At 38.4% G+C, this 22,564-nt stretch overlaps 1 protein-coding gene across 2 annotated transcripts in view; it reads right to left on the bottom strand.

Moving 5' to 3' along the window:
* RNGTT (RNA guanylyltransferase and 5'-phosphatase) overlaps positions 1–22,564 on the bottom strand; it is a 301,664-nt gene that overhangs the window by 106,468 nt on the left and 172,632 nt on the right. The gene's annotated exons all lie outside the window — the stretch shown is intronic.

Genomic DNA, 22,564 nt, shown 5'->3' with positions numbered 1-22,564 from the left:
TTGTAAATTACTAATAAAAAGTTTTTTAAAATTTTTATTTATAAAATGACAAGACCATATGATAAGAGGGGTACAATTCCACAGTTCCTACTCCCAGAACTCTGTATCTTATCTTCCCCCCTGATACCTTTCCTATTCTTTATCCTTCTAGGAGTAGGGACCTAGGGTCATTCTTGGGGTGCAGAAGATTGAAGGTCTGGCTTCTGTAATTGCTTCTCCACTAAACATGGGCATTGGCAGGTCAATACATATTCTCTCTCTCTCTCTCTCTCCCCCTTTCCCTAGTGGGGAAGAGCTCTAGGGAAGCCGGGCTCCAGGACACATTGGTGGGGTCGTCTGCCCAGGGAAGTTTGGCTGGCATCATGGTAGCATCTGGAACCTGGTGGCTGAAAATGGAGTTAACATATAAAGCAGAACAAATTGTTCATTAATTGTGAACCTAAAGGCTACAATATTGCAGGTGAAGATTTTGCAGATAAAGATTTTGCAGATGAAGATTTGGGGTCTGTTTTGGAGAAAGCTATTTGAGGTATATTCCGAAGGGCCCATGACTACTAGTTTTAGCCTAAGCTTGACATCTGATATGCAGGTGGATCCAAGTTATTGCCTGGGGAGGTGATGTTATGGCTGGAAAAAGAACCAGAAAGCTGGATCAGGGAAGAGAGTAGCTCCCAAATATGGGAAAAGTGTATAAATATTCTTGACTGTAAACTCCATCGATTTAATGCGATCCGGGGCCCATATTCAGCATAGGAGCCTATGTAACCTCTGCATCCCTGTAGGTCTGAGCTCGCATTCTGTGGTCATGAGTAGGAACATTCCCAAGTTGTGGCAATTTCAGGACCAATCTTCCTCAGGTGGTAGACAGAGGATGTCATCCAACCTCCCTTTGGAGGATGGAGCATTCTCTACCATTGTTGATCCACATTGAGGGCAAAGTCCTATGGGGCCCACAAAGGGGTCCATTATGTTGTTCCTGATGGAGATGACCAGTGACAATGGAGATAGGGATCTATTTGAAATCTAGGTACAATAAAAAGATTTTTAAGAAATATCAAAAGGTTAATGAGACAACCCCACAACACTGCCAATAAAATTCTCTTTATTTATTGTTAAAGTGATCTGTAGTGTTAAAAAGTTCTACCCTATTATCTAGCAATCCTTCTCCTATGAATCTACCCAAAAAACACAGAAACACTTATCCAAAGAGATCAATATACACTTACTTATATTCATATACAGCAACACAATTTGCAATAGCCCAAACATGGAAACAATCCATATGTTCAATGACAGATGACAAACTAAGAAAGCTGCGGTATATATATTAGAATACACACAGCTGGGAGTCAAGTGGTAGCACAGCAGGTTAAGTGCACATGGCGCTTTGCAAGGACCGGTGTAAGGATCCCAGTTCGAGCCCCGGCTCCCCACCTGCAGGGGAGTCACTTCACAGGTGGTGAAGCAGGTCTGCAGGTGTCTTTCTCTCCCCGCCCCTCTCTCTTCCCCTCCTTTCTTCATTTCTTTCTGTCCTATCCAACAATAACAACATCAATAACCACAATAATGTTAAAACAACAAGGGCAACAAAAAGAGAAAATAAATAAATATGAAAAAGTTTAAAAAAGAATACACACAGCTGTAAAAACTGGCATCACCTTCTTTGCCTCAACTTGGATGGAATTTGAAGGAATCACGTTAAGTGAGATAAGCTAAAAGGAAAAGAGTAAATACTGGATGTTTCTTACAGATGGCAAGTAAGAAACAACAAAGCAAAAACACAAGATAAACCCTCAGTTGGGTATGGTGTATGGCAGCAAAGTAAGAACAGGGAGGAAGAGAAGGGAAATGGTGGGAAAGTGCAAGGATCAGGGACCCAGTACATGATGGTGAAGAAAGACTTGGTTGAGGTGGATGGTGGGAGTAGTCTACAGATACCTGCCCTGTAAAACATTATTTCCCTAAAATTATTTCAAAAAAGAAAAAAAAAGTTCTTAGGCCTGGGGAATGGCTTAAATGATACGCATTTACAACAAATGAGACCACAGGATGAGTCCCCAGTGCCATATTGGAGCACCGTGGACAGTATCAAGGGAGCTCCATGGATAGCAGTGGTAATTTGGCATTACTTCTTTTCTCTCTGTGTGTCTCTAAAAATTCTAACACATACAGGATAAAATCTGGGTTAACCTATGCAGTTAATAAAAAAAAAAAAATGGGGCTAGGTGGTTGAGCACTTGGTTAAGCACACATATTATAGTATAAGGATGCAGGTTCTTCAACACAGTAGTATCATTATACATGGGTGAAGTCTTTGGTGCATTCCCCAAGAAACAAAAACTCTTAAGCAAGGAAGAGCATTAATAAGATTCAAAACTATCATGCCATGAAAGAAGACTGCCAGAGAAGGGATGAAGATAAAATATTGTTTTATTCTTAACTATCAGTAAAAGTTAGCAAATTAATAACAGTAACAATGCACTGTGTGAGGATGAAAATGGGTAAGATAAATAAATGACAGCAATGTTACAAAGGATAGGAGAAAGTAATTATAGATATTCGGCCTGGGGTACAGCAGACATATATCTGGAATTCTATACTACTTACTCAGTTTTTCTGTAAACAAAAATAGTTCTAAAAAAATAAATCAAACACATACAATCATCCAAAACAGAATAGTGTATTCACTTAAAATAAATTTTAAAAGACCTATGCAGTTAATTGCATAAAGACTGTTAATATAAAACCTTCTGTGTCTCAATAAAAAGAAGAGCAATTTTTACTTTATTACTAAAGTTTATGATAGAAATGTAAGGAAGTAATGGAAAAATTTGGGGCCAGGTGGTGGCGCACTTGGTTAAGCATACATATTACAGTGCAGAGGGATGCAGGTTCAAGCCCCTGGTTCCTATCTGCAAGAAGAAAGCTTCACAAGTGGTGAAGCAGGGCTGCAGGTGTCTCTCTATGTCTCTTTCCCTCTTTACCTCCCCCCCTCTAATTTTTTGTCTCTATCTAGTAAGGAAATAAATCTTAAACAGAGCTGTTGTTTCCTTATTATTTTTTTTAATCTAAGCATACACATTGTCATGACCAAGGACCCAGGTTCAAACCCTGGTCCCCACCTATAGAGGGGAAGCTTCACAAGTAGTAAAGAAAGTGCTGCAGGTATTTTTGTCTTTCTGTCTCCCTTCTAAATTTCTCTATTATCAAATAAAAGGAAGAGAAGAAGGGGGGAGGGGGAAAATGGTTGCTGGGAGTAGTATATTCATCACGTAGGCACCAAATGCAAGTGACAACCCTGATGGTAAAAAAAGTAAAATATAAAAATTAAAAAATGTACATATAAGCACCACAGTCAAGGAAAACACCAAATTAGCAAAATTCATCAAAGAGTGATTGACTAATTAGTAAGTCATCAATATTATATAGCTGAGACCTTGAATAAGTGGCTTTTTATATTAGAAGACATGCCCAACAATCCAGCTGAAATACTTCTAGCTGGATGTGAGATAAGAAAAACGGAAAGGAGAAAAGAACAAAGCACAAACAAGATACCACAGCTTCCATATGACACAAAAGATAATCAGTATATTATTATTAAATAAATATCTTTACTATGGAAAAATACCTCTGAAATAAAAACAAACTTAAAAAAATTGTAGGACTTACCACCTTCAAGTTACTACTTATACAATCATTCAAAAAGAGTTTTAAAAAGTTTTTATTACAATTTTACATGTCTATACCTTTGTTTATTTGTTTTCTTTCCAATATTTCCTGTCCATAGAATTTAATGTCTGCTAACTAAATTATGGCACAAATAAAGATGATCAATAAAGCTGCTGGCAAAGTTGACAGTACTAATCTATTAAAGACCCAGGAGAGAACTGTAATGTCTAAGCAAGTGAGATTTGAAAGGACAAGTGCCACAGAAAAGGGCAAAGTGAGTTTTAAGCATTTAAAATAATAAATCTCATTGTGTTGAATAAAATAAACAAGTGGTTCCTAATGACTATCTGAACAATTAAGAATAGGGTTTATATTTGTGTATGAAAAGTCTAAGGAACTAAATAGGAAGAGATTCTGCTTTTTAAAATTTTTTTTTATTATCTTTATTGGATAAGAGACAGTCAGAAATCGAGAGGGAAGGAAGGGATAGAGAGGGTGAGAGACAGACAAGGAAGGGATAGAGAGGGTGAGAGACCTGCAGCCCTGCTTCACCACTTGTGAAGCTTTCCCCCCTGCAGGTGGGGGCCGGGGGCTCAAACCTGCCTCCTTGCGCACTGTAACATGTGCGCTCAACAAAGTGTGCCACCACCCAGCCCTGAGATTCTGCTTTCAAGAACCATTTTCTACTATGCAGCAAAAATATTTTTTAAGTTACATTTCGTATAGAACATACTGAAAACTTTAAAATGTTAAAAATGTTTACCATTTTGCCAGCTCAAATTTCACACTTTTAGAATTAGGGTATATTTTCTCCTATGCAACTGCTATGTAAAAAGGAACTCTTCAATTATGTCCTGCTTAACACATGGTACGTGTAACTGAGCTAACAGCTTACTTTTACTGTAAAACCCGATTGTTTTTATTTTTTAATATTTATTTACAAAATTATGAGATAACAGAGGTATAACTCCACACTCTTCCCACTACCAAAGCTCTGCATGCTCATTCCCTCCATTGGAAACTGTAGAAGTTGTCACAAGGCCACACACATGGGCTGACTATTATTTCCATAATTATCTAAGTTTATATATATTTGCCAATTTTTCCCTAGGGCCATTTACGTCTAATTCACACCTATAACAGTTACTACTTCTGAATGTCCTTCATTTTTCCTCTTCTCTTTCCAGTTCAAGATAGAATTGGAATTTAGAGCCCTATGGTCATCTCCCCCTAACATTTCCCCCTCTCTGGAAGTACAGAACCAAAATTTATTCTGGGGTGGAAAAGACAGGAATTCTGGGTTCTGTGATTGCTTCTCCACTGAACATGGACCCAGCATGCAAAACTCAAATTGTTATGTAAATTTTTTCTAACAAATATCTTTTTTCACTTTTTATTTATTTATTAGAGACAAAGAGAAATTGAGAGAAGAGGGGGAGATAGAGAGGGGGAGACAGAGGGACACATGCAGCCCTGCTTTATCACTCATGAACCTTTCCCCCTACAGGTGGGGACTGAGGGTTTGAACCTGGGTCCTTGGGCACTGTAATGTGTGGGCTCAACCAGGTGCACCACCGCCTGCCCCTTATGTAAAGTTTCAATTAAAAGTTAGATTCATAACTGCTAAAACCTGGAAGCAACCCAGGTGCCCAACAACAGATGCGTGGCTGAGAAAGCTGTGGTATATACACACAATGGAATACTATGCAGCTATCAAGAACAATGAACCCACCTTCTCTGACCCATCTTGGACAGAGCTAGAAGGAATTATGTTAAGTGAACTAAATCAGAAAGATAAAGATGAGTATGGGATGATCCCACTCATCAACAGAAGTTGAGGAAGAAGATCTAAAAGGGAAACTAAAAGCAGGACCTGATCAAATTGTAAGTAGGGCACCAAAGTAAAAACCCTGTGGTGAGGGGTAGACATGCAGCTTCCTGGGCCAGTGGGGGGTGGGAGTGGGTGGGAGGGATGGGTCACAGTCTTTTGGTGGTGGGAATGGTGTTTATGTACACTCCTAGCAAAATGTAGACATATAAATCACTAGTTAATTAATATGAGAGGGGGAAAATCAATTGTATGTCTCAAAGTTTTTCAAAACACAAACTGAATCTTTTTAATATATAGGCTGTGTATATGATATGCGGGCTCTCTCAAAAGCCTAGACAGATTAGAAGCATCCAATAGCACAGCTATATACAAGACACTGGATACTGTACAGCAAACCATAACAAAAGGACTTTTCAAAGTTAACCCAATTACCAAATAATGTGATGATAACATTAACTATCGATTGTCTTTTTGAACCCTATGACAGCAGGAACCTCACATCTCCACTATAGAGCCCCTACTTCCCCCAGTACTGGAACCCTTGGATAGGGCCCACTTTCCTGTATGCATCTCCCAATCCATACCAAATAATATTGCATCTGCCGATCACAACCTAACCAACGCAACGATTGCCACCTCAACATGCTTCACCTCAGACTGGGTCCAGAGACTTCACGAGTGGAATGACAACCCTTCAGCTTCATTACTCGGGTGAGACTTTTCCTTTTATAGTACACTCTACTTTCATCTCAGGTGATTCACTTTCTAACAAAGTCCCATAAACTAGATGTACATCAGTTTCTGTGAGAGAGAGCTTATGTTCACACGTATCCATAAACTACTGCAAAATATATACCTGAAAGCAGAAGTACACTAGAGTTTGCAGTGTGTACCCCCCTAACACTTCCTCTCCACTATTCCAAGCTTGGGATCCATGATTGCTCAACAATTTGTTTGCCTTCGTATGTTAACTCTCTTTTCAATCACCAGGTTCCAGATGCCACCAGGATGCTGGCCAGGCTTCCCTGGACTGAAGACCCCACCAATGTGTCCTGGAGCTCAGCTTCCCCAGAGACACACCCTACTAGGGAAAGAGAGAGGCAGACTGGGAGTATGGACCAACCAGTCAAAGCCCATGTTCAGTGGGGAAGCAATTACAGAAGCCAGACCTTCTACCTTCTGCAACCCACAATGACCCTGGGTCCATGCTCCCAGAGGGATAGAGAATGGGAAAGCTATCAGGGGAGGGGCTGGGTTATGGAGATTGGGTGGTGAGAATTGTGTGGAGTTGTACCCCTCCTACCTTATGGTTTTGTTAATTAATCCTTTCTTAAATTAAAAAAAAAAAAAAATATATATATATGAAGAGAACGTTTTTTAAAAAGACTCAATAGATATACATAGACCTCTTTGAATAAGTGTGTAGCTTTATTTACTATTTTTTAACACCAAGTTTATTGCTGGAGTGTGGTGCCTGCACTCTTTCACTGCTCCCGTTAACTCCTTCCCCTTTTTTTTTTGCCTCCAGAGTTATTGCTGAGGCTTGTTGCCTGCACTATGAATCCTCCTGGCAGCCAATTTTTCCATTGTAGTTGTTGCTGTTGTTGTTATAGGATAAGACAGAGAGAAACTGAAGGAGGAGGGAAAGAGAAAGACACCTGCAGACCTGCTTCACCACTTGAAAAGTGACCCCCCCACCGCAAGTGGGGAACTGGGGGCTTGAACCAGGTTTCTTGCACTTGTCCTTACACTTCATATTACATGCACTTAACCCGGTGAGCTACCTCCTACCCCCAGTCCCTTTTTTGTAACAGATGGTGAAAGGGGAAAAAAGGAGAAAAGGAAGATGAGAGATAGACAGAGGAAAGGCTAGATACATAGAGCACTGCTCTGCTGCTCATGAAACTTCCCCCTGCAAATGGGGGGGGGTGGTGGAGGTATGAACGCAGATCTTCATACAGTCATCCCTTGTTTATCACAGTTAATCAGTTCCAGACTACCACAATATGTAAAATTTCCAAAGTAGGACTGTTTATGAATCAAATATTTTCATAGTTAAGAGCATAGAAAACCTGTTTATGAACTTCTAAATATGGCTTTTACCATTATTAAAGCCTACTAGAAATGTAATAATACCCTTTTAGCTTTGCTTGCTTGTTGAGACAGTAGCTGGTAGACAGATGTTCTTTTCATCTTTATGGATGGAACAAACAGTAGACTTATTCAAGTTGTAATGGCAGGCAACCTCCATGATTTTTCTTGTCATCTTTGATCATATCCAAGAGTTTGACCTTCTCCTGGATAGTAAGCATCTTCCTCTGGCACTTAGTTTCATTGTCAGAAGGCTTAGAGGAAGCAGAACATTTAGGAGCCATTGTGGGGCTTAGATAAAAGTTCTCAGAAATTGCAAACACAAGAGCCAAGATGCTTTCAATGCGCAGCGATGTAGAAGCACGTATGAGAGAAACACGCTCTGACTGACTTGGTTTCACCACATCCAATTTCAAATGCACACTAGTAGTAGTCAAGCTATGGTGCATCAAGTTAAGCACACATAATATGAAGCAAAAATACCTATGCAAAGATCCCGGTTCCAGCCACTGGATCCCCACCTGTAGGGTTTCTATTTCCCCTTCCCTCTCAATTTCTCTCTGCCCTATCTAAAAAATAAAAATAAATAAATAAGTAAAAAGCCACAGGAGTAGTGGATTTGTAGTGAAGAAGCCACAGAGCCCCAGCAATAACCCTGGAGGCAAAAAAAAAAAAAAAAAAGTCCATTTCTAGCATTGTAAGAGTTCTCCAGACTACTTTCCACAGGGGTTGAAAACAATTTACATTCCCACCAGCAGTGTAGAAGGGTTCCTTTGTCCCCACAACCTCTCCAGCATCTGTTCTTGTCATTTCTGATGAATGACATCCTCACGAGGTGAAATGGTATATCACTGTTGTCTTTATTTGCATTTTTTGACAGTGACTTAAAGAAATTTTTCATGTTTCTTGGCCTTTTGGATCTCCTCTGTAGTGAATATTCTGTTCATATCCTCTGCCCATTTTTGGGTGGGGTCATTTGCTTTTCTGTTGCTGAGTTTGTTGAGCTCTTTATATATTTTGGTTATTAGCCTCTTGTCTGATGTATGGTATGTAAATATATTCTCTCATTCTATGAAAAGTCTCTTTGTTGGGTGACTGTTCCTTTTTATTATTTCTTTATATGGGGATTAATGTTTTACAGTCAACAGTAAATACATTAGTTTATACATGCATAACATTTCTCAGTTTTCCACACAATATAACTCCCACTAGGTCTTCTGCCATCCATCCTGTTCCAGGACCTGAACTCTCCACACCCCACCCACCCCAGAGTCTTTTACTTTGGTGCAACACACCAACTCCAGGTCAAGTTCTGCTTAGTGTTTTCTCTTCTGATGTTGTTGACTGTTCCTTTTGCTGTATAGAGTTGCCCAACAACAGATGAATGGCTGAGAAAGCTGCAGTATATACACAATGGAATACTACTCAGCTATTAAGAGCAATGAGCCCACCTTCTCTGACCCATCTTGGATGAAGCTAGAAGAAATTGTGTTAAGTGAGATAAGTCAGAAAGGGAAAGATGAATATGGAATGATCCCAATGATAAACCAGAAGCTGAGAAAGAATAACAGAAAGGGAAACACAAAGCAGAATTTGACTGAGTCTGGAGTATTGCATCAAAGTAAAAAAACCCAGGGGGTTGGGTGTATAGATTTTCAGCTCCACTGTAGGGTGTTGGGGAAGGAGGTAGGGACACAGACTCTGGGAGGCGAGAATGGTGCTAACATATAATCCTATTAACTTGTAGTCATTAACCCATCAATATGAGACTGAAAAAATAGATTGAATGTCTTGAGCATTTTAATGCATAGACTTCCGTTCTGAGTATATATTCCTTCAATCTAAGCACATATGGTTTCAAATTAGTAAACTGACTGAATTTCAAAACTGGGCTCAAACTGTTAATACATTTTTAACAATAACATTTTATTTAAAATATTAAATTGCCTATAATCTTAGACCAGGGAGACCAGAAACGACCAGTCTTGTTAGTCAATAAGATACTGTTATTTGTACATAACATTAAATGACATAAACCAAGGTAATGTTTTGTATGTAACCTCTGGGGGGTTATATTCATTTTCCTTTATGCCTCTCTTAATCCATACCATGTGATACTACATCTGCTGCTCTCAACAAACTAAACAAACAGTGCCACCTCGATATATTTCACTTCAGGTTGTGCCCAGAGACACCAGGCCTGAGATGTCAACCCTCCAGCTCCAATACTCTGGGGTGAGATCTTTCCTAGCTCATAGGACTCCCAAGTTCCATTTCAGTGGCGCACCTTCTGGATAAGTTATAGAACCTAAATATAACAGGCCATAGGCTGAGTCTTTGAAAAGTTGACTCTCCTAAAAGCTTAGACCAGGGAGAACAGCTGTAAGACACAGCTATATATAAATAATGTTAAAGGCCATAAATTATGGTGATGTTGTGTATGATAAAGCGAATCCTAACAATGGGATTTTCAAAGTTAACCCAATTGCAAAATAATTTTGATTATAGCAATAACTATCTATAGCCTTCTTAAGCCCTAAATAACAGGAACCCCCAGCTTCCTCTTTGGAGCCTATATTTCCCCCAGGCCTGGAACCTCTAGGGTGGGGGGCTCACTTTCCTGCATGCTTCTCTCAATTCATACCAACTGACACTGCACCTGCTGACCCCAACCTAATCAACACAACTAGAACCACCTCAGCATGCCTCATTTCAGACTATGTCCAGAGACATCATGCGTGGAATGTCAACCACGCAGCCTCATTACTCAGGTGAGACCTTTCCTTTCTCACAGGATTCTCTAATTCCATTTCGGGTAGTTAACTTCCTAACAAAGTCCCAAAACCTAGGTATAGACCAGGTCCCATGAGATAGGGCCTATGTTCACATGTATCCACAAATTAGGGCAAAACATAACTGAAAACAAAAGTGCACAATAGTCTGCAGTGAGTCAATATATGCAGCAAGCAAGTAGAAAGACCTAAAAGACATCATAAAGTTCCTAATGAAATAGTGTCTACTTAGACTTAGATATCCTCCTCACCTACTTCCTATTACACTTCCCTCAGTCACTCCAAAGCTAACCTTATCAAAGTAAGGACTACAGAAGTTGAATAAAGGCAAGAGACTGGCATACTTTAATGATGACTCTTTAGTCACTATCAGGCCACCCCATTAGCTAGGGCTCTAGTCGAGGAGTCCTGAGATTCCCACACAGAAATGATGGACCTAGACTTCGAATAGATCCTGCTTTCCATTGTTACAAGTCATCTCTATCAGGAACAACACAACAGACCCCTTTGTGTGCCCCCATAGGAACCTGCCCTCAACATGGATCAACAACGGTAGAAAATGTAGAGGATGGACAACATACTCTGAGGAAGATGGGTCCTGAATTTGGGGCAGCTTGGAATGTTCCTACTCATGACCACAGAATTCGAGCTCAGATCTACAGGGATGCAGAGGTCACATAGGCTCCTAAGCTGAATATGGGCCCCAGATCACATCACATCGATGGGGTTTACAGTCAACAACATTTATACACTTTTCCCATATTTGGGCACTACTTTTTTCCCTGATCCAGCTTTCTGGTCCTTTTTCCAGCCATGACATCATCTCCCCAGACACTAACTTGGATCCACCTGCATATCAGATGTCAGGCTCACGGAAAACAAATAAATAAAAAAACAAAAAAAACTAGTATAGTCATTGGCATATAACTTTGGAATATAACTAAAATAGGCCTACTAACTATCTACAAAACGGAGATCCCCCCAACTCTTCATCTGCAACATTCTAGTCTTTAGGTTCATGATTAGTCAACATTTTTTTTGGCTTTATATGTTAACTCTTCTTTCAGCTACCACGCTCCAGATGCTACTGTGATGTCAACCAGACTTCCCTGAGCAGACGACCCCACCATGTGTCCTTGGGCCCTGCTTCCCCAGAGCTCTGCCCCACTAGGGAAAGAGAGACATGCTGGGAGTATGGATAGACCTATCAATGCCCACTCATGTTCAGTGGACCAGACCTTCCATCTTCTGCACCCCATAATGATTCTGGGTCCATACTCCTAGAGGGCTAAAGAATAGGAAAGCTATCAGGGGAGGAGATGGGATACGGAGTTCTGGTGGTGGGAACTGTGTGGAGTTGTACCCTTTATCCTATGTTTTTTTCAGTGTTTCTTTTTTATTAAAATAAATTTTAAATGGGGGGGGCAAGCGGTAGCATAGCAAGTTAAGCGCACATAGCGCAAAGAGCAAGGACTGGCGTAAGGATCCGTGTTCAAGCCTCCGGCTCCCTACCTGCAGGGGAGTAGCTTCACAAGTGGTGAAATAGGTCTACAGATGTCTATCTCCCCCACCCCCTATTTTCCCCTCCCCCCTATTTTCCCCTCCCCTCTCCATTTCTCTGTCCTATCCAATAACAATGACATCAATAATAACAACAGTAAAACAACATAGGCAACAAAAGGGGGGAATAGCTTCCAGGAGCAGTTGATTCGTGGTGCAGGTACCGAGCCCCAGCAATAACCCTGGAGGCAAAAGAAAAAAGTAAATAAATAAATAAATAAATGAAACAAATAAAAAAAGAACCTAAGTATAGACCAGGGCACATGACATAGGGCACATGCATACGTTAGAGGAAAATATATCCCTTAAAGTAAAAGTGTGCAATAGTCTACAGTGACTCAGTAAGTGCAGGAAGCCATTACAAAGACCTAAAAAAGACACCAGAAAGTACTCAATCAGGTATTTTCGACTCAGACCTAGATACCCTTCTCACCTACTTCCTATTTTACTTGTCTCAATCATTCTAAGCCTAGCCCTATCAGACAAAGTAAGGACTACAAAAGCTGGGTAAGGGCAAGAGATCACTTTAATGATGGCCCTTTTGGTCACTATTAGGCCACGCCATCACTTGGGGACCTAGTCAGGGAAACCTGGGATTCCCACACAGACATGATGGGTCTAGATCTCTAACAGATCGCTCTCTTCACCATCACTGGTTATCTCTACCAGGAACAACATCATAACCCTCCTGTGGGCCTCAATGTAGAACAATGGTAGACACTCTCTAAAGGGAGGCTGGGTCAACCTACTCTTTAATTTCCAAGTCTAAGAAATGCATGCTAAATTTCACAGTATTCAACCACAAATTTTTTAAAAAATTTTTTAATGTATTTATTTATTTATTATTGGACAGACAGAAGAATTGAGAGGGGTAGGGGAGGAAGAGGTGGACAAAGACAGACAACCCTGCTCCACCACTTGTCAAGCTTTCCTCTGCAGGTGGGGAGCAGGGTCTTGAACCTGCAACCTTGTACACTGCAACATGTGCGCTTAAGCCAGTGAGCCAACAGCTGCCCCCCCAACCATCAATTTTATTGAGACACATTAATCAATTCGTCAGGAAAGAGCATAAGAGGGTAGTGTAGAATCCTTATTCAAATAAAACAGTGTATACTATTCATCGAGCAAATCAAGAATCATGGCTATGACAGAAAAAGAGTGAGCTTTTATAGTATGACAATTTGAACAGTCACTCTTAGACATAATAGTTAAATTACCACATCTGTTTAAATTATTTTACGAATGTCTAATGAAGACAGCAACATCTATCTTATATGATAAATCTAATGAAATCACTAATACAAACTGTTAGCACAAAGCCTACAAATATATTAAGCACTGTATTAGTACCTGCTGTTTTCCTAAAGATACTGTATTCAATCGACAATCTAATAGTGAACGTATATCTCTACTTGCCAACATTTCATTATTAAACATTGTTGAGTTTATCACCTACAAAAATGATTTAGTACAAAGAATAGCTATACAGATAAGTAATAACTCTTTAAAAAGTTAGTAAGAAAAGGATAATTCTTATCATTTAGGTTAGAAATGCAAATAACAAAGGAAAACTTATTAGTTCTTTTTCTAAGGAGAAACTCTTATTAAACATGAATAGCTCCTCATGTTACAATATGAGATTTTTTTCTCCAAAAGACAAAGCACTTCAATACTCTGTTATCATGGCTTACACAGAATATGTAAGAAATTTGGAAGAAAATAACTTAGTCTCAAAATTGTAATGATCTGTATAGCAAAACATTATTTTGGAAAATGGTACTCCAAGGCAATGGAAAGTTTAATAGCAGGAACTACTCACATGAGATAAAATAGGTTTCCAACCAAAAAAGTAACAAAAGACAGGACTTGCATTATATCATAACATAGGGATCAATACAACAAGAAAAAAAAAGTATTACTATATGCACCCAACACAGGAGCATCAAAATATAAAGTACAATTAACAACAGGCCTAAAGGGAGACAGTGAAAGCAACTTAGTAAGAGAAATTCAACACCCCACAAAAAGCAATGGACACATCATCGAGAGAGAGGATCAAGAAAGAAACAATGGCTTTAAATGGCAAACTAAAATGAGACAGACTTACTAGATTACTTACACCCCAAAACAACACACATTTTTCTCAAGTACACATAGAACACTACCAAGAGTAGATCCAGTGGTGGGATACAAAAAAAGTCTCAGTAAATACATGAATATTGAAATCATATCAAGCATCATTTTAGGACTACAACGGGTTAAAACAAAAGTATGAAACTAGAAATCAAAAGAAGGAAAAAGAACAAACATGGTATCAAACAGTTATTAACTAATGAGAAAAGCAAAAGTTTCCAAAGACTTTGATGTTTTTATTTCCTAGATTTTTATAAAACCAGAGTATTTAGAAGTTAACAGCTTTCATTTTCTTACTTTATTTATTTATTTATTTATTTATTTATTTATTTATTTTTGCCAAAGGGTTATTACTGGGCTCAGCACCAGCATGATGAATCTGCCACTCTTTGGAACCATTTTTTGCCTTTTTTTCCTTTTTCCCCCTTTATTTGATAGGACAGAAAACTTGAGGAGGGAAGGGAAAGTGGGGAAAGAGACTAAGAGACACCTGCAGCTTCCTCCATGAAGGTGGGGGCTGGGACCTTGCAAATGTTAATGTGCAAGCCTAATCCCTATGCAGTTTTCATTTCCTTTACAAGTATATACTTGACATAAATAAGCTAAAAACATTATCAAATTATAAATACTTGGGGCTACAAATAAGACTACCACATTTCTATTTATAAAAAGGAAAGCAGCAATTTTATAGAGGAAAAACTCACACTTTATAGACACCACCTTTTACACATGATCAAGGTTAATATTACCAAAACCCTATCATCTGCTTTCTGACAGAAAATACTAAGGACACATCACCTTCTGTGACCATCTTGAAAAATATAAACAACTTCACTCTAATCATAAGAAAATACAAAACAAATGAAATTCAAGATCACATTCACAATGATTTAATAGATGGACTCACAGATGGACTCACAGAAATCACAGATATACTAGGAAACAGTAAAATGAGCAAAGAAATAAGAGTGCATGGAGCAAAGCCTTTAGATGTAAAAAAAAACTATTTCAAAATAAAAAAGTTAAAATTTTTTCCTGGTTTTGAATCTAAACTTTACTGAGTAAACAATTGTTATGGAAATTTCAAACATAGGAAAGAACAAACAATATTAAGCAATGTACTGCCAATTAAACCTAGCTCCTACAAATATCAATTCATGGTGAATTTACTTTCAGTTCTCTTCACATGCTCATTCATACTCCAAATATTATGAAATTCTAGACATGATGCGGTTTCAGTCATATATACTTCAATAAGTTTTTTTTGTTTGTTTAGTGCTTTAGTATTTACAAAATTACATGTCAACAGGGGTATAATTCCACACCGTTCCCACCAGAGTTCTGAATCACCAATCTCTCCATTGCAAATTACTGCAGTTCTCCCAAGCTAGCAGACATGGGTTAACTATCATCTCTACAACTATCTATCTAGATTTGTACATAATTGTTCCCTTTTTCTTCCAAGTCCAGTCCTCTCTTCCCCTCCAAGTCACTCATGATCCTATTACTACATCCAAATGTTTCTCCCTACTTCCTCTTTCTGCAGGTCCTGATGGAGCTGAGTTCAGAGCCCTCTTATCCTCTTCCTCCTATCACTTCCACCCCATTGGGAGTATGGATCAAAGCTGTTTTGGGGTTACAGAGGTAGGAGTTCTGGCTTCTATAATTGCTTCTCCACTGGACATGGGTGCTGTCAATATGTATTTTTTTTTTAAGAATTTTTAAATCTTTATTTATTGGATAGAGACAGCCAGAAATTGAGAGGGAAGGGGATGTTAGAGCGGGATAGAGACAGAGAGACACCTGCAGCCCTGCTTCACCACTTTGAAGCTTTCCCCCTGTAGGTGGGGAGCCGGGGGCTCGAATCGAGATCCTTACGCCGGTCCTTGTACTTTGTGCCATCTGCGCTTAACCTGCTGCGCTAACACCCGACTCCCGTCAATATGTATTTCTATAATGCTCTTTGTTTGTTTTTGTCATCTGCTGGGATTTATAGTCCTGAGCCATATATAGAGAATGAAAGACACTGAGGGGGAGAAGAAAAGATCACACCAAAGCTTTTCTGTGTAGTGGCAGTCAGGCTGGAACCTAGAACATGCACATAACAAAGCTGAGCACTATCTGGTGAGCTATCTTGACCAGCTGATAATGCACCTGCGCGAACATGTATTTGCAAAGGCACACAATGCTTGCTCGCATTCATTCTCATTCCCCTCCTCCATTTTAAACATAAGAACAGCATCTTCTACCAACCTAAAAAGGTTCATACTCATATCATTATATATCTGGCTTGTCTACTATTTTTCTCAACTCGATGTTTAACTTCTTCCAAACTATTGTTTAATTTTTAAAGCTAATTAGAAGCAGAAACCAAAATAAGTTCTGATATTTCAATCTGTTAATAAATCATTACTATGAAATGTATTCCACAACCACGGTGTTGCTTTTTCTATCACAACTGTGCTACCTTAACATACCCCTTTATTCCATTTCATTTCTTGAACACAAACATAGCTAGATGATAATGAGATTCCTTTAAATTTATTTTGGCATAAGTAACTCATAGGTAGCCAGGCACTTCTGCATAGAGGTATATGGTATTTGGTTCTCTTTTACTCTTTGTGACATTAATGCCACTGACGATCACTAGCTAGATATGAACTATCCAATATAGTAACTACTTGATTAAATATAGTCAAGGAGCACATGAAATCTATCTAAACTATCTATCACTGTTGTAAAATTATAAAATAAACACCAAACTTCAAAGATAGCACCAAAGAGAAAAGCAGCATAAACTACCTTGTTGACTTTTATAGTGGTCACATGCTAAAATGGTAACATTTTAAATATATTGGGCTAAATAAAATATGCTATTGAAAATAATTTCATCTGCTTCTATGTTCTTTATTGTGGTAATTAGAAAAAAATTAATTGCATCAGTAACTCTTATATTTCTATAGGATAATGTCAGCTTTAAAGCATGAGGACTTAAAAATGTTGATAGTCAACATTTATTGCATAGTTGAAAAGTTATCTAAGATTTATTTTGCATAGGAAAGGCAAAAGAAGAAATCTTTCATTTCATAGGTTTTCAAAATAACTTAGTATCCTACATTCTCTATAAATTTATTTACAGTAGATGATCACTGTTATGGAAAATTATCAACAGAGATTCTAACAGTTATCAATTTACATGACTGCTACCTCCAAATTCACCCTCTTGCTATGCTTAATAGTTCAGAATCTGTAACATATCTTCTTTCCCAATGGTGAAAAAGTTAAAGCTTTGTCAAAAAGACAGAATAGTAAAAATAAATTTAAAAAAAAAACAGAATAGTAAAGGGACACTTTACTATTACAAAGTTTATGAAGTTATAGCCCAGGTTTTAATACACCTTCCCCCACCCCACCTCACTACAGTGTAGTTGTATTCAGCAGAATTTCATGTGGGAAGTCCAGTGACACTAATTTCAGAGGTCTGAGAAAACCCAATCTAGTACACTGCCCTTTTCTGGAAGTTTATTCATCACCAGAAAGTGGTTTTCAGAAGAATGATTTTCCAGCATTCTTTATCAAACTTCTCTACTGATGTTATGCTTCCTGTAGAATCTCCACTTGGCTAGACTTATAAGCCAGTTTAGGCATAACTGACATGTCTTCTAAGGATTTATTTCACGAGGTAGAGGTACAGATTTTTTTCACATGACAGAGAGAAAGAGAGAGGAACTAGAGTACCACTCTGGGAGCCTCAGATCAGATATGCCTGTACTACACTCTTAACAGCTGAACTATTTTATTTCCCCAGTCATCAAGTTAGTATCTTTCCATTGAATTTTTCTACCCAGGAATATCATATGTCTTTCCAAACTATTTTAAAAACTTTCAAAAGTGTCTAGTTTTCTTCTTTTGCGTTTTGCATGTCTTGTTTTCTTTTTGTATATTCATGCACAAGTGTTTTTCCTCATTGGTCACCTTAAATACAATCATCTCTTCCACTATATATTCTCATTAGTTTTGGGCACTGCATATGTTGTTCTATTTTACAAAACTGTTTTTCATTGGACCGATTTTCCAGATTCCTTTAGAATTCTAGATTCATACCCACCAAGCATCTCATTTAAGATTCATGTTGCTATTGGTCCTAAGGTTTTTGTGCATATTCAACTCTCTTAACACTCTGCCAAACAGAACAAATCTTTGTTAGAGTTGTTTCTTCACTAAATACTATTGTTTCTGGAAGGCTAAGTTGTTCTAAGTGTTTTATAAAAGATAGAAACAAATAGAAATTAATTCCCCTGGTCCTATTCATTGTTTAATTCTCAAAAATGTCAGAGCCCAGTGAAAATACAGAACTAAAAATAATGACTTGTTATAAGTTCTTTTTCAGAAAGAAATGCATGGAAAAATATCACCATCCAGATGGCCAGAAGACCCTCATCCTGTTTATCCATGGACTGACATCCTGTATATGAAAATATCACTAGCCAGATGGCCAAATGACAGATGACTTCAAAGGCCCTTTGCTTGTCATGAATCAATCAGACGTTGCCATGCTGAACCAATGAGACGTTGCCATGCTGAAATCTCCACATTCCTAACTATTTTTCTTACCTTTTCTATCTTCCTAAGAAAAGCTCCAGAAACTAAGTACAGATCTGAAGTGATCCTCCTGTCTCATCTCTGATCAATCTCACAATAAAAAGCATTTCCTTGCCCAATGACCATAGTATTACTTACTTACATATACATCATAAAGACAAAGACATTGTCTGATATTAAAATAATCAAATAGTAGAGCTTTATTTTCCCATTCTACTGTGCTTGCCTTTGATTGTTTTATCTCATAAAAATGACTGCCTAATACCAGTATACTATGATACAGTAGAGAAGATATTGAACATTCTACATTATTCCTGATTATAACAGGGAACTTCTAGTGTAATGATTACTATCAATTATGATGATTGCAAGATGTTTGCTTTTGGTATGGTATACACATATACACTCAATGGAATGCTACTTTGTGATTAAAAGATCAAATCATGTCTTTTGAAGAAAATACAGATAAAACCTGAGGCGACTGTGCTAAGCAGAATAAATCAGAAAATGAAATAATTATAAGGTTTCTTTCTTATATGTGATATACATAATCAGAGTAAACAAACAGTGAAAATAATAGATTGCAAAAATATGGCTAGTAGGAGATGGGGGTTGAAAGAAAAGAGAAATGGTTAAACTGACAATGAGGATAGAACTAGAACTTGATGAGAGTGTTACATAAGACTTACAAATAAACAGAAGTGTGAAGCTGTACTTACAAAGTTTGCACAGTGTTAAAAATCAATGGTGTTGTATTGTTATGTGGAAAACTGAGAGAAATGTTATGCATGTACAAACATTTGTATTTACTGTCAAATGTAAAATAGTAATTCCCCCAAAAAAAATAAAAAAAAAAATCAATGGTAATCACACTCGGGGAAAAATAACTAAAGTCATGGGCCCCTTGGAACATATTTTAGAGTTCCTACCTTCTTCCCACATAAAGAACCCTAATTTCATCTGATCTATTCCTATCTTTGGGTTCCTATTTATTGAACAAATTTTCTTGCTTTCTATCTTACCACCTTTCAGCCCTCAAGTTGCAGATGCTACTATGATGCTATCCTGACTTCCCTGGACATGTGACCTCACCAATGTGTCCCTAAGTCTCACCTCTCCAGAGTCCTACCCCACTATGGAAAGATAGAGACAGACTTGGGGTATTGATCAACCTGCCAACCTCCATACCCAGTGGAGAAGCAATTACAGAAGCCAGACCTTCTATCTTCTCCTTCCCATAAAGAATTTTGGTCCAGGGGGCCAAGTGATGGTGCACCTGGTTAAGTAGTCACATTACGCTGCATAAGGTTCCAGGTTCAAGCCCCTCGTCCCCACCTGAAAGGGGAAAGCTTCACAAATGGTAGAGCAGGGCTGCAGGTGTGTCTCTCTCTCTCTCTGTATCTCCTCTTCTCTACTCAATTTCTCTTTGTCTCTATCCAACAATAAATAAATAAATATATATGTATATAAAAGAATTTTGGTCCCTACTACCTCAAAAATATGAAGAATAAGGAAGCTTCCAAGGAGGGTATGGGATATGGAATGAGAGTGGTGGGAATTGTATGGAATTGTACTCCTGTTATCATACAATCTTGTTAACCATCAATAAAACACTAATAAAATTTTTTTACAAATGAACGAGCCAGTAAAATTTTAATTTAAAAAATATAATTTGCAAAGGATGGATAACTTGATGATTATCTGGACTCTCATGCCAATTGCTCCAAAGTCCCAGGTTCAATCCCCCATACCACCGTAAACCAGAGCTGAGCAGGGCTCTGGTTAAAATTAAATTAAATTAATGCTGTCATTAACAGCAATAATTAGCTATTTTTTATTTTTGCTAAAATTTATTAATTACCTTGACTGACATACCCCTGTACTTATAAAATAAAAGCTATCTAGTCAACAATATGTTATAGTTAACATAATGGAAAAATAAACCTCCATATTTGAGCTAATGCAACAATAATAGCGACTATATGTTGAGTACTACGTGACCAGGATATGCCAGGTGCTACACTAGAAATGTATTATTTATTATCCTTAAAGTCTACTAATATGATTAGTATGTGAATATCAAATTATACATAGCCATGAAAGTGTCATACTATCTCACATACAATACATTCATCTGTTTACTTTGTGTTCCATCATCGGAATGAAAGGATCCATGATCACAGGAATTTAATATTCCACTGCTATATCCCTGTTCCCCAACATAGCATGTGATATATGTAATTACTCAAAAAAAAAAAAAAAAGGTTTTGCTGTTGAATAAAGGCATATAACCTTTCATTTGGTTATGATAGGAGAACCAGACAGGTTTTTCATCCTGTCTTGTTGAATTAATAGTATCAGTACAACCTTTAAATCTTTCTTTTCTTTTTTTAAATATATTTTTTTATTTTTTCCCTTTTGTTGCCCTTGTTGTTTTATCGTTGTAATTATTATTGTTGTTGTTACTGATGTTATTGAGAAATGGAGAGAGGAGGGGAAGACAGAGAGGGAGAGAAAGATAAGCCACCTGCAGACCTGCTTGAGCGATTGTGAAGCTACTTCCCTACAGGTGGGGATCTGGGGGCTCGAACCGGGATCGTTACGCCGGTTCTTGCGCTTTGCGCCACGTGCGCTTAACCCGCTACGCTACCACCTGACTCCCGAGGAGTAAATCTTTCTTGAAAGTGGCAAATTTCATTAAATCTAAAAGATTGTAAGAGCCCTGAATTTTATGTGCTACTAACAAATAGAAAGCAATTATGTGACAGAAGTAGCAAATAATATCGCTGGCTACCAGGTCTTTCCTCTCCAGAAATTAGGAATTCATCCCAGGTGGAAGGACTACATGTCGACACCTCACCATTGAGTCACTTTCTGAGAACTGTCATAGTTGTCTAGTATTTCTCTGCTCAGGTTATACCTACTCCTTGTGATTACTGAAAAATAATGATGCAGAAGTATCTTAATTAGGAATAAGTCTGAGGAGCAATCATAGTTCCAGAGCATCTCTTATCATCCTCTGTTGCAAGTATACCGCAATTCAACTATTCTCTCAAGCCAGGCCTACTTCACTTCATTTCCCAGTAACGATACATGCAAGTTTCTGCCTCAGCAAATATAATCTGCAGCCATACCACCCTGAACACACCCAAACTTGAGTTTATCTGATCTGGAAAAAAATATCACTGTAAGTCTGTCCGCCACCACACTGAAGAAAGTTTCTGTGTTGTGTTTTTTTTTTTATTTAAGAAAGTATTAATTAACAAAACCATAGGGTAGGAGGGGTACAATTCCATACAATTCCCACCACCCATTCTCCATATACCACCCCCTCCCCTGATAGCTTTCCCATTCTCTATCCCTCTGGGAGCATGGACCCAGGGTCATTGTGGGTTGCAGAAGGTAGAAGGTCTGGCTTCTGTAATTGCTTCCCCACTGAACATGGGCGTTGACTGGTCGGTCCATACTCCCAGTCTGCCTCTCTCTTTCCCTAGTAGGGTGGGTCTCTGGGGAAGCGGAGCTCCAGGACACATTGGTGGGGTCTTCAGTCCAGGGAAGCCTGGCTGGCATCCTGATGACATCTGGAACCTAGTGATGCAAACTCTAGTGTACTTCTGCTTTCAGGTATATATTTTGCAGTAGTTTACGGATACGTGTGAACATATGTTCTCTCTCACAGAAACTGGTGTATATCTAGGTTTTGGGGCTTTGTTAGAAAGTGAACCACCTGAGATGGAATTAGAGTATACTATGAAAGGAAAGGTCTCACCCGAGTAATGAAGCTGAAGGGTTGTCATTCCACACGTGAAGTCTCTGGACACAGTCTGAAGTGAAGCATGTTGAGGTGGCAATCATTGTGTTGGTTAGGTTGTGATCGGCTTGGGAG

Source organism: Erinaceus europaeus, chromosome 13 (assembly GCF_950295315.1).
Source record: "Erinaceus europaeus chromosome 13, mEriEur2.1, whole genome shotgun sequence".
NCBI classification, from domain to species: domain Eukaryota; kingdom Metazoa; phylum Chordata; class Mammalia; order Eulipotyphla; family Erinaceidae; genus Erinaceus; species Erinaceus europaeus.
Note: the sequence above shows the minus strand (reverse complement) of the source record. Positions and strands in the feature narration are given on the sequence as shown.